This window comes from Oenanthe melanoleuca, chromosome 5 (genome assembly GCF_029582105.1).
Source record: "Oenanthe melanoleuca isolate GR-GAL-2019-014 chromosome 5, OMel1.0, whole genome shotgun sequence".
Taxonomy (NCBI): Eukaryota; Metazoa; Chordata; class Aves; order Passeriformes; family Muscicapidae; genus Oenanthe; species Oenanthe melanoleuca.
Window position 1 is genome coordinate 24,025,190 of NC_079339.1, and position 13,249 is coordinate 24,038,438.

Consider the following 13,249-nt stretch of genomic DNA (forward strand, 5'->3'; position numbering starts at 1 on the left):
GAATTACAATAGGGGATACTTTTACCAAAACAAACAAATAATTATGCTCTGTTTTCTTGAATATGTGCCCTGTTGTATTTGTTAGAAAACAAAAAGAAACCCTGAAGCTTGTTTACCCAAAGTAGCCCTGCATTTCAGCATCAACTTGGTTTATTCAGAGGTAGTTGTTTTGTTCATCTAATAGTCCCTCAGCCTCAGATCCCACAGAACCTACTCCCTGAAAGTGAAGCTCCTTCCAGCTTCTCATTTTGTGGAGGTTATCTGAGAAAGAGGGTTATGTGGTGGCTTATTTTTATAAACAGGAGTTTAAAAGGGTAAACATTACATATATAAAACTTTATTTAAACTCTTGTTGCAAAGACAGCACACTTTAAACTTTTTAGTTTTCTGGGTTAATAAGAGAGCTTGAGATCCTAGTATGAGTAAAGCTACCAGACCTGAGGACAAAACGCAAGATGGTTTGCTGCAACAACCTGTGCTTCAGTTGCTAGGTTTCTATAATCTTTCAGTCCTTCTCAACAGTGCAAAAAAAAAAAAAAAGTCTGTGTGAAACCATGTGGAGGAAAACTACTGTTTTGTGATTTACAGCTGTTAGAGATGTGATAGGTGTCTTTAGAGAAATATGAGAGACCCAATGATGCTGTTTCTTAGAAGTCCATGGGTTTTGACCTAACGCTTCTGAACAGATTTGTAACTGAATTGTCAGGAAAGAAATGCTGAATGAATGTCAATGAAGTAATACTTCTGAGTTTCATTAAGACTGTCTGATACCTCCTAGTGCAGGTTTAGCTCGTCAGACCAGTTTGTAGAATGAAATGTGTTTATCCGGTTATACATTGCATGTTTTCTGCAGTAAGTAGCAAGTCAAACATATGGTGTGAAAAAGAACTTGCACTTCATTATGTGATGAAAATATGTTTAATGTTTTTGTTTAATCTTTTTTTTTTAAAGCTAATTTGCCTTTTAAATCTAATATGGGCCTGAAGTGGCACAGAAGAAATCTTGGTCTTCCCTAAAACCACATATATTATATTGTTGAGAATTGTATAAAGAGGAATTAGAGGAGAGCTTACTTTCTCTTTCTTACCTCTTCGTGCTGGGTTAAAAGATCTATTCACCCACCTCATGGGCCCCCCAAATGCTCAAGAAATCTTCTGCACTGATGTAATATAAAAGGAAGGTGCTTGGATTATTTTTGAGAAGTCTTCTGTACAAAGAGAATAATAAGACAGTGTAGAGTGAAATAGTTCCTTTTGAAATATTATTATAGTAAGAGGTATTGGGAAAATAGCAAACATTACCAAAAAGTTCTAAAGAGGTACATTTCTCGGGTGATTAGTTAAAAAAATCTCCATCAGCTGGAGTGTTGCATTCTTCAGAGGTGAGCATAGCCGACTTGTCAGAAAACAGTATTCCAGGATGGGGTTAGCAGCAACAGCTGACTGCTCCAGGAGGTGGAAGCACCTCTTCAATACTTTATTCTGAAAGTAGTTTCAACACTAGATGAAGGAACACTAGCCAGGAATTTCAGAGCTTTAAGTCATGATTCTAGTACATACTCTGAAAAATATGAGAGCACAAGTTATAGAGGTACTGGGTAAAATTCATTGTGAAAACCTTTTTTACAGAAGTAAGAGCTAAGTGTGGCACAGAAATGTCATTCTGCTTTCCTTCAGTGTTATCCTAGTCTGACAAATTTTAATCCTAGCTCGATCAAACAGGATTATATTGCATTATAGTGTTGAAGCACTGTGGATAAATTTTTACAGAACAGGAGATAGGGATGCTGTACTTGAATTTCTTCAATGTCCTAACCTGTTTGTTTCAAATTTATTAGGTTTGAGAGTGATCTTTAGTAGAGAAATTATATCCAATGGAATTAATCTTGCACTTTGTTCATATCAAATGTATCCCAACAAGATAATTCATTATTTTTCAAAAAAATTGTTGTTAAAAAGATACTTGTGTTCACACTTTGAGCAAGTGTGTCTTAGAGGTAAGAACTAACTGTCCTCTGCCTATTTAGCTTTCCTGAGGAGGCAACCTCAGTAGCCTGACATTTTTAGATTCAGTGTGGTTGATCACTTCCACAAATTCTGCATTTCTGTTGTATATTACAGGCTTAGATGGCACGAGTTAAATTGCGTTAAAGACTGAATTGGCATCTTTAGACTAAATTTAAGAAAATTGGAGAAAGGAGGTCCAAAATCTATTATAAATGTAGAAGGTGGGTGTAACAGTCTTTTATGATCACCCTTGCAAACTAAGTCTCTTCAGGTTACTTTTAGGTGGGTTTGGAAGCAGTATTTATCTCCCTGTTATAAGAGAAGAACCACCTCTGTTCTCTTTGTACTGGAGGGGATCTTTGACAACACACACCAGAACTCTGAAATAAAATTCCTGAACCATTCTGAACAAGGACAGGGCTGGATTCATTGCTTGGCTTGTAGCACAAACAGATTTTGTTTCAGACACTTCCAACTTACCAAGTCTTAGAAAACAGCAGTAATTTCAAAATATTAGCTGAAGGTTGGGAAACCTACAGTAGAAGTAAGTTATATTTATTTATGGAGATACATACATATGCAAGTGTCAAAATATGCTAAAAAACAGGAGAGGTGTGGGAAAGGATAATGGAGCTATAATAGCAAAAAGAGTATTGCCATCACTCGTTTATATAGACCAGATCCATGTACGACTTTATGTTGTGAAGTAATTTGAAACAGTTAAAAAATTCAAGGAATTGTGTAAAATGTCATTCAGAAGTGTAGATTTTATAATGTTTCATTTATTTTTAAAATAATTTGGATTCTGTTCCAGATTGTTTACAATCCCTCCTTCCAAATTTGTTTCCCTTTTATCTGTGTAAGCATGTGCTGACACTGTTACTCAGTATACACAAATGCTAATCTACCTTCATGCACATGGAAAATAGCTTTCCTGGCACTGAGTTTAAAACTCTCATAGAATACATTATTAATCAAAGAAGTTTCTCTTTTTAGAAAAGTTGTTCATTTATGTGGTCACTGTTGAGAAGGTTATTGAGAAATATAATGCTGTTTGTAAGCAGTGTGGTCTTCAGAAAATACAACAAACCCCAGATACTGAAAGTGCATTGAAAAAAGATCGAAATTTCAGAAGTAATTTTCCTTCTTCTCTGTACTCTGGTTGCATACACTAGCGTGATCTAATTATAGTGTAACGACAACTTCTTTTCTATTGCCTTGCATGCTGTAGTGCTCTAAATACATTTTTCTTGGCAGGTCATTGCAGTGAGGTGAAAGTGTGATAACTGTTGGGCTCTCCATTGTGAATAATTCTCTAGTTCTGCATTTGGCTTTCTGATAAATCATGTATCTCTGAAGATCAAGGGGTAGTGTTGTGAGGGAGGTGGGTAGGGTGAGGCTGGTGTCCATCTGTGTAATTCAGCTGAATCTGACTGCAGCTCAGTGACAGAGCACCAGCGCAGCTTCACGAGGGCTGCCGAGCTGAAGTGTTCCTTCAGTTACACGTGCTGGTCCTGCAAACGCTGCTGAGCCTTATCAAACACTGCCAGTTGGTGCTGCTGGTATGAAAGCACAGGGGAGCTCTCATGTGGAAGGTTAATGGAGTGTAATTAGAAAGAAGAATGAACTGCTCAACCACTCTATCTCACGCTACCTGCACTGAGAGTGACAAGTACTCTGATCTTTTATAAACCCTAGAGCAGAGGTTTAACAGTCTAAAATTATGACAGTATAACTGTTGAACAGGCAGGCACACTGTGAAGAAGTAGTATGAACTTATGGGTAGGAATGTTTATGTTCCTTTATGTGAACTCTATTAGTACCTTTTTCATGCAGGATATTGTCCATACTTATATAGCAGGTCTCAAATCCATTATCCTGTGAAGTATCCACTGATAGCAGAAAGATGTTTGTGTGCTATTTGTGCCCTCTTCATGTCTGCGTATCACATAACCAGTACCTTGCAGGATGAAGTGATGGCACCATCCTACTACTTTGATACCAAGGCATTAAGCTTTCATAGAGAAGAGTCTAGAGGAAGCAGGAACAGTTACTGGGATTTATAATCCAGGGACTAAACAAAATTTGAGATTACATAAATTAAGATTGGGTACTAGTGCCTGATCCTCTGAATTAATTTAGGTACTATGTATATCTGTTGAAAACGATCATGTTCTTAAAATGTTTTTTTTGTCGTTAGTCTATAGCATGCAGTTGTGGGTTGGTTTTGTTTCGTTTTGTTTTGTTTCTCTTTTAATAGAATACAGATAAACTTTAATTATGAAACTGCAGCTGGGAAGTAGAGGGAAGACAACTCACATCAGTTCCAAAAGACAAGGAAATTACCGATTTAACTTTCTGCGTGTTAGAGGCTATTCTATTCTACTGCAGTAATCCTGTCTGATGTCTTTTGATTCAGGGAGAACTGGACGGTTTGGTTATCAAGTATACTAAATTTTTGACTTCCACATCTTTGTTTTTCAGACAACAGGTGGTGGATTGTGCTGCCAAATATTTTGAAGCCTCTTGCGATGTTAGCAGGTTGTTCAGGGGAATCCTAGCAGACAATCCGTATCCTGCATTGCAGTGGAAGGCAAAAAACATCCTAGGAAGTCTGACCTGGAGAATTTTTTTTCCCATTCCAAGTCTAAAATCAGTAAAAGTCTAAGTATGTAAGGAAGGCATACAAAAAAAAGGCAGTCAAAGGAAGAAGAAAAACTTGTTTTGCTTAGCCTCTTTTTCTCTACTTGTGGCCAGAGTCTTGTGTTTCAGAAGAAGGTGAAGAAAGAACCTTGAGTATATCTAGTTGTTTGTGCCTCTGGACATGTTCATGTTCTGAAGAGTAAGGCTGTCTTTATGTGGAGTTTCAGTGCTGGAGAAGCGTGCTGGGAACAGTGATAGCACTTGCACTGTCCATTGTAAGAGATGAGAATGAGCAGAGGCTTCCCAAGTACCAGATCCCTCTCCCCCTCGCATCTACTCTACAGTCTGCTCCAAAACTCAGATGGAGCATTTGGAAAGTTTTATACCCCTTTTCTAGAAATTTTAAACTATGGTAGGCCATTACCTCTCATGTTAGGCTGGTCCAGCATTTAACCATATCTGCATCTCGTTTCTGGGTTAAATTTGTCTACCTTCAACTTGCAGATACAGAATCATAATTTTACATTTCTTAGAGAATCAAAATATTCTCCCATAATTGGATTTCTTTTCTATATGTTAATATCTGTACTCAGGGAGTAGCCACCTCTCAATAAACTGGATATGGGAAGCCTCAGTAAGCTTCACATTACACAGCATAGTTTGTTGGATCCTTGTTTATGGTTGTGGTCTTCCTTTGAACTGTCCAGTACCTCTGCATCCCTCAAGAAAAAAGGTAGCTTTCCATTCTTTTGGGAGAATGCCCATTTTTGTGTGTTTTAATTTAGGAGCAGTGGTAGTTCAGCAAATCTTCAGTTGTTGAGTAGTTTTAGCCATACTTAGCAATGCATCTTTTGTGCCAAGATAAACACAGTTCCTCTCCCCATACCATTTAAATTGGGAGGGCAAGGAAGAGCCCCATAGCATTACTTTTCAGAGTCACTGTTGCCTGGTCCACAAGCCTTGATACAATTGAAGGCCAGCAGTGATTTAATTTGATGTCTTCTCTGTGAAGCAGGCATTTTTCTTTGTTTTGATTGTCCTTGGTTAACTAAGGAGAATAGGCCAGCAGGTATGTTTAGCTGAACAAAACACCTGTATTTGATATACTGTTCACATTACTGGGAAGAAGAGAAAAATCTCTCATTTTGGTGGGGTTAAGCTGTGACTTTTTGCTCATTCTGCTTATGAAGTAGAGATCACCAGTGAGCTGTGATGTGATATTATTAATTATAGGTTTTAATTGAACTAGCACTAAACAGTATTTAATTGACAACAGGGAAAATGCTGGTCTTGGTTTGTGACATTTGTAAAGCAACTATGAAAAAGAAATATTAGATGCTGTTACCAAAATCAGAGTTGTCAATAGGGGGTTGGATGATAGAATTTGAGTATCCACATCTTTCTGTTCACAAAAGAATGCATTTCTATTATGTGATTTAGTAAAACTAGTCATCTTGCTTGATATTTCTGATCATGCCTGAGGCACATGAGCATGAACTGTTTGTGTTTCCTTTCGTGAAGAAGAGAGGAGGTGTGATTCAATCATGAGAATGTAGGATGCACAAGAACCCTGCTGAAGCTAACTAAATTTTAGTCAAGGACCGTGATACTGTGCACATTAAAATGTGCAGTAGTATGTTGTAAAATTACTTTATGACTATTCTTTCCCTTTTAGTTACTCAAAATATGAGGAGTTACCAGATTGAAAAGTATACTTCTCTTTAGTTTGTTTGTTTCTAAAACATGAAATAAGTTTCCTTATTTAAATTGCTCTACTTTGCCTGCTTAATGCAGACAAATTCAGTTTAAAGGATGTCATGTTATGAGGTAAATCACAGGTAGAAGAAGAGAAACAGTGGGACTGGCCTGGCAGAGGTGTTTAGCTTTAGTAAACAGCTACTGTGTATAGATGCAAATGGCTTTCCCATGGGTGTAGCTGTTCCTGTGTGTTCTCGTGCATAAGAATAATAATCCACAGTATTTTCTGTTCTGAGATTTTGTATTTTAGGCTTCAGTCTAAAACAGATTTTACAAGACTGCATTACATGCTTCTAGTAAACTGGGTTCAGTTGGAGATCATACAGACTTTTTATATTGAAGTACAGAACTCTTGTTTCATTTCTGAAGCTATGTCTAGATGGCTTTTTTTATTTTTCCCTTAAGAATGTTTTTTTTTCTCTGTGAAATAGACAAATGGGGGTAGAACAATAAGATGGGCAAGATAAAATTAAAATGAGCACCTTTTCAGTGTAGTCAGCAGTTTAATTCTTAAATTTCTTCAGTGTTTTCACAATGAGCTTGTCTCCATATGCTTTTACCAGTTTGTATTTGTAGTTGAAAGTATTTTAGTAAAGGAGAAAAACCTAAAGCAAGACAAACTTTGTCAAATCTTGTCAAATTTTTTTTAAAATTAGTTTAATTCCTTTAATTTCATGATGTCTTAATTACATTCAAAGTACTTAATTTAACTCTTTTTCCTGTTCAGTTTTGCGTGCTGTCACACACTTAATTCCCCATTCATTAATTGCTTCATTGTTTAATTATTGTTGCTGTTCTTGCAAATTTCTTTCTGTTAACATGCATGCTGGGGTAAGAAGCTAGATATTACACTTAGTTAATATGTAAACTGCAGGAAAGCATTGTATGTGTACTTCTTCTACCAGTTCATTCTCTGTACTCTGCTTTGTGCAAGAGGAAATATTCTAAGACAAGAAGACAGTGATGCATAAGGCATTTCTCAGTACAGCATTCCCTTCAAAAAATTAATTGGTCTTGTGGTGCTGCAAATGGTAAAAGACACGGTACTGAAAATAAAGCAATCAAGAAGTCACATGAAGCAGAATAGCACAACAGCTATTTTTGACAATTTTAATTTATAATTCTAGCTATGTTTTTAAATGAAAAAAAATTGAACATTCTCCCCTGTTAAGAGTGAAGGAGTGAACATTATTTTCTGAACTGTCATAATCCACTTCTGAATGATTTCTAGTAGCTTTAAGTGGTATTTCTCTTTCATAAAGGAAATATTCAGCATCTCTTTCAAAATTTTTATGTTCATGTTTAAACTGTGTGTTTCAGAATGACATCTGTAGGAATTAATTTAAAATATAATTGTGATGAGTCTACCAGCATTTTTAATGACAAAAATACTTTTCACATAATTCCAACACTATCTAATAATATTTATCTCAAATAACATTAAAGAAGATTTTTATGGAATTAAATTTTATGTAAATTCCGTTTTACTCAAGGTACCAGATGCCATAATCAGAAATTGTATTAAAAATATTGAGACTGCAAAGCAAACTCATGAATTTGAGAGGTACCAAAATTAAGTGGTTCATCTCCAGTGCTCATCAGTATTGTAAGTGTAAGCTCATCCTACAGGACCATCATGGCAGAGGGAGGAGAAGCATCCAGTTGCCCTCACATGCTCTGCAACCTCTTTTAGACATGCAGACGTCCTTGTGTCTTTGTGCTGCTTTTATCTGTGTTTTCTGTGAGCTGAAAGCAGCGCATGCTCTTTGGGACACTTATGGGAATGTTGGCAATGCAGCATTGACTGGGTAATGTATTTTAACTAAAGCTTTAAAAAAATCCATGTTTTTCAGCTATAAAAAGAAATAGTGCATATTTCAGTCAGGCATTCGAGTATGAGGTGGAAGTGGCCTCCCAGTCCCACAGCTACATTTCTGTTCTGCATTCAAGCTCCTCTTGCTCTGGGGGAGCCTTTTCTGACTGAATGATATAGGTGCTATTTTGATCACCTTTAAGAAGTAGGAATTTGTATCACTCTTTTTTCTGGAAGTAAAATTCTTTCTAATTTAGTTGGTTTAGGTCTAGTTGATAGAAAGATCTAGCGTATCTAGCTATAAGTGAAGCACCGCCACAAGCACAGAATTTCATAAAAATACAGGATACCACAGAAATAGCTGAAAATATCTCTATAGTCCTTAGATCATTCTTTCAATGGAATTTAATTCAAGCCAGTTTGTACAAAAGGGTTTTTTTCATTACTGGTGTAGATTCTGCGTCATCAATTTCTATAATTGGATTTCACTATTTTAAATTTTAGATACCATCTTAAAGCAGTAGATGAGTGTACAATTGCTCTCCTTGCTTGCAATCTTTCCATTCCCAAATTCTATTCCCAAAACGCACACTCTTTGTAGGTTAAAGACTAATTGTACCAGACCTCCAAAATCTTTTAGCTTCTTTCTGCCGTGGAAATTCTGGTCTCTTTCTCTTCATGTATAGAACAGGCTATAGAACTGACAGAGAAGGGAGGCTGGAGAGGAAGACAGCAGAGTAGTGAAATTCCCTCCATCCTCCCCACTTCCAAGTTGGAGCATACTTGAAATCAGTGCTTCCTCTTAACCATTTCACTTGCAGGAGTAGGAAGCTTTTATATCCCAGAGAACATCTTGGTCACTAGAGGGCACAGGGAAGAGAGGATCCATAATAGCTGACTTCCTGAGATTGGGAGAGCAAGAAAGCCTGTCACTGGCAGGCAGCTGAGCAGTTCAAACCACATCAGCTTTGGTTTTGTGATATGAAGCGTATGCATTGCAAGGTTATTTAGTATGCTGGTTTACTCTCTCATTTTTAAAATATCTTTATATTTTAATTGATTTTTGAAGTTTAAAAGCAGACCTTTCTTTAGATATGGGTGTTTTTCTGAACATGTTTCCTAAAAGAAGAGGAGAATGTGTCACCAAATACAACCAGGGGTGTAGTATTTAAAAGGGAGATACACTGAGAGAACTATTTTTTTGCTTGACTGATTGAAAAGGAAATATAGCTTAGCTAATAAGGATAAAAACCTTAAACTGTACTTAGTTTTAAGTTTGCTTCAAGTACTTTGCTTATCCTATAACGACATATTCATGGTAGTTTTTATATGAGCATGGACATGTCTTTTGGCACAGATACATGATCAAGAAGATCTATTTTCCACTTAATCAAACCAAAATAATCTTCCAATGCTGTGTTAGGATCTGGCCTGTGGCATGAGTGAGAAAGTGGTATAGCAAAATGTCACAATATTGATTGCAATTATTAACTTTAAGGAAGGGTCATATAAGATGTCTCAGTCTCCGAACTCAGTGGTGTGAATGGTTCCTGATGAGATTAGCGATAAAGATGTCAAGACAGCAAGAGCTCTGAGATGATGTAGTGTAGTTACAGGGTATGTTCAACAAATGGGTTTGCAAGTAGTCTGATAGTAACCATTGCGTAGGGCTGGCAGTTCCTTTTTGGGTAGAATACAGCTTGGAAGAAAGGATAAGATTATTAAATTCTTTCACATTGTGGATGTAAAGACAGGATTGGCATTCCGTTTTGAGGAAGGTTCAGTAAACTTGAAAGACAAATGCTTTTTATGTATTCATATTATGGCAGGAAAAGAAACTATTCTAGGAATATGAGGAGAGCTAGAGCTTTAAGACATGCAGAAAACTTATGTTGTGTGCATGATGATGTATTTGTGATTGAGTTAATTTCCATTTAAAATGTTGAAGTTGTCAGATTTAAAGAATTAAATATTCTTAAATAGGAGTGGGAAAGAAAAATGGCAATGATTACATTTAAAGAATTAGGAATATTTCTTAAGAATTATGTGGTATTTTTAGAACACCTGAATCTGACTGGCATTCAGTCTGTAAGACATGCAGCTAGGATTTGATGTCAGCCTTGGCAAATCTGTCATACCAACATACTTTCTGCAGCATACACAGTCTTTAAAATTGATTAAGAACAGTCAAATAACGGAGGAACAATTTTAAATCACAGTGTTAATGAAGTCTGACAGTAAACAAGAGTTTCTTTCATAGCACCCTCCCATTAATTCCCTGCCGGAGGAGGGAGGCTCTGCTCAGGTTGCTGCAGACAGACACGTGCTGGGCGCTTGTGTGGCTGCAGAGCAGCACTGCCAGCAGGATTGCCGAGGAGCCGTGCGCTGCGTGCAGTCAGAGCAGCGGCGTGGGCTGAGCCGCGCAGAGGCCAGCGCTGAAACTGGGAGATCTGCTCCGAGGTCCTGTGTAGGTGCGACCCTGAGAGACTCGTCTGGTTTTGCTAATTCAGACGTGGACTTTGAAATATGCGGTTCAGACTGTCTCTCTTGATAATTACGAACAAACAGATAATCCCAACATCTTGCAGATAGTAAAATGATTTCTGTAGTTTCAGTGTGGTATTTTTACTGACAGTTGGTAGAAGCAGCTTATTAAGCTGCGTAAGCTATTGGCATGCAGTGCAAACTTCAGTTTTACTCTCTGAATCTTAAAAGCATTAGATGTTCCTTCCAATTTAATATCTGCATAATGGATATGGATGGCAGGATATGCTGCTGCCAGGCAGCTCTCAGCAGCCTCCAACAGGATAGTGTAGAGTTCCAGAGCGTTTTTCCACTCACGTTATCCATCTTGTGCCAAATATGCTGATCCTCAGTTTTTGCACAAGGCGCTAATACAAATTGTGCTTCAGTTCTGTTTTACCCCATCTCTGCGGGCTGTGGTTCAGGCCCAGGGCTGGGACAGGCAGTGTGTGAATGCCATGTGACTCACCTCGCTCCTGCTCCCCTGCTCTCCTCACTGGCTCTTGTCCTGCTGTAGCAATATGGCAGAGGAGTCCTCAGCCTGCCTCTCCCTCTCTCTTTTTTTTTTTTTTTTTTTTTTTAATCTTTTCACCAATGTTCCTCCCTTTGTAAAGAACAAGATGGAAATTCGTTCTTGGGCCTTTGCTGCTGATTTCCTCCAGTCAGGGAATCAGTAGAAGAACATCATTATCCCTGAATTTCATACTGGCAGCTGTAGAAGACTAAAAGTCCCTTCCTGTTCATGCTGGGTATGGTAATTCTTTAGCCTCCTGTGTAGTGTATGTGCAGTCCATTTTTTGGCAGGTATTCTAAAAGTACATTGCATTATTTCCTCTACTCTTTGCTGCCTCTTCCTCTCCTCCCCCTTGGGTTACTCTCTGGAAATGTGTTTTCAGCTCTTGTATCTGCTTGCTGACGCTGCACTTTGATTCGCATGTTAACACGGTTGATCTTTTCAGAAAGCAGTTTTAAATGATGGTTCAGATATTACATGTACTGTATGAGCAAGCTGATAGAAACAGGACATTTAAAAATGTGAAATATCTGAATTAGGGAAATGCCTTCTGCACTTCTGTTATTTTATCCTTGTTTCAGAAGGGAACAAACAATTTACAGCATTTAGGCTTTGACAGCTTTTAGCACTTCACTGGATGCAGGGTAAAATAGTTCATTCAGGCTGCTGTCCTTTACTAACTCCCTGAATTTTTAGCGAGATTGGGCCTGTGTTTCTCTTGTCAGAGCTGAGCAGGCATCCTCAGGCAGGGCTGTGGGTTTTGTAGAAGCCAGGCAGTCCTTTTTCTGTACCTTCAAGTTGCTGAATTCAGTCTTTTGCTAAAAGGTCAATCATGTGAACTCACACATTTTGACATTATGAAACACAGATGGGGAGTTTGTTGCTTGTGGGTTCTATTTGTTTATTTATTTTTAAAGTTCCAGTTTTCAAATCTGATTATTTGGAAACCTGCCGTTTTTGTTATCTTCATTGGGCTAGTGGTACGCACTTACTGTGTGAGGCATTGTGCTCTTTTAGCTCATCATAAGCAAGATACTTAAAACCAAAAGTCTACTGTATATCCACAAAATGAAGAAAACAGATATTTTGTTAGCTCAGAATTTCATAACCATGTGTGAATGAAATTTGAGGAAAATATTCTTCCAGTTGTAGTAAATAGCTGGATTTTTTGTTTTTTTTCTCCAACTCTATGTTTAGTATGGTGTCTGAATACCAATGCTTCAAAACAAACAAAACAAAAATATCAAAGTATTTGGTGTTGTCAAAATGGTTATTTTTAACTTTCTTTTCCATACAAGTACAACTTCTTCAAGCAATCCACTGTCAGCACCTGACTCTGGTAGAGGTTTCCTGATCATTCCTGTTTCCACCAGAGCTTTCTTGGTTCAGCCTGTCCCATGCTTGTTGACGTCATTGTTCTTTTCCAAAGACAGCCTTGTTGTGTAATTGATTGGGAGTGTGCATATGCTCTTGATCAGAGGGGTTTAGGTATATAGCTAAATCTTTTTAAAGCTGTCCAAATTTGGGAGTGGTTAGAGTGTAGTGTAAAAATATCCATTTTTGCTCATGCCTGCAGAAGGTATAAAAACTCTCAGTGTTTTCACTGTTGTCCACACAAAAGTATAATAGGAACATAAATTGTGAGCCATTATTATCCATGCAGATAACGTGGATCTTATGTTGCAAGTCACCTGGTGTGCTCTTAAATCCTGTTGCTCTCTAAAGATCCACAATGGCTACCGGGAGAAGAAACCTCTTTTTAAAATAATTTCAGACTTTATTGGAAGCTAAAATGTAATAGGAAGCCCATCAGCTGGAAGAAATAGAACTGTGCCATTTTTCTCCCATGTTGTTAGCCCTGGCTGATTCTTATTCAGGTGACAGTAATACTGAAGAGAAGGATCATGCATCCATGCCCTTCTTTGCACTCAAATTGGCTGGCTGTCTCTCAGTTTCAGTGCCTGGTACATAATTACATGCCTGTTGCCTTGA

At 37.6% G+C, this 13,249-nt stretch overlaps 1 protein-coding gene across 27 annotated transcripts in view; it reads left to right on the forward strand.

Annotated features, from left to right (window-relative positions):
* PHF21A (PHD finger protein 21A) overlaps nt 1–13,249 on the forward strand; it is a 131,681-nt gene that overhangs the window by 85,828 nt on the left and 32,604 nt on the right. The window lies entirely within an intron of this gene.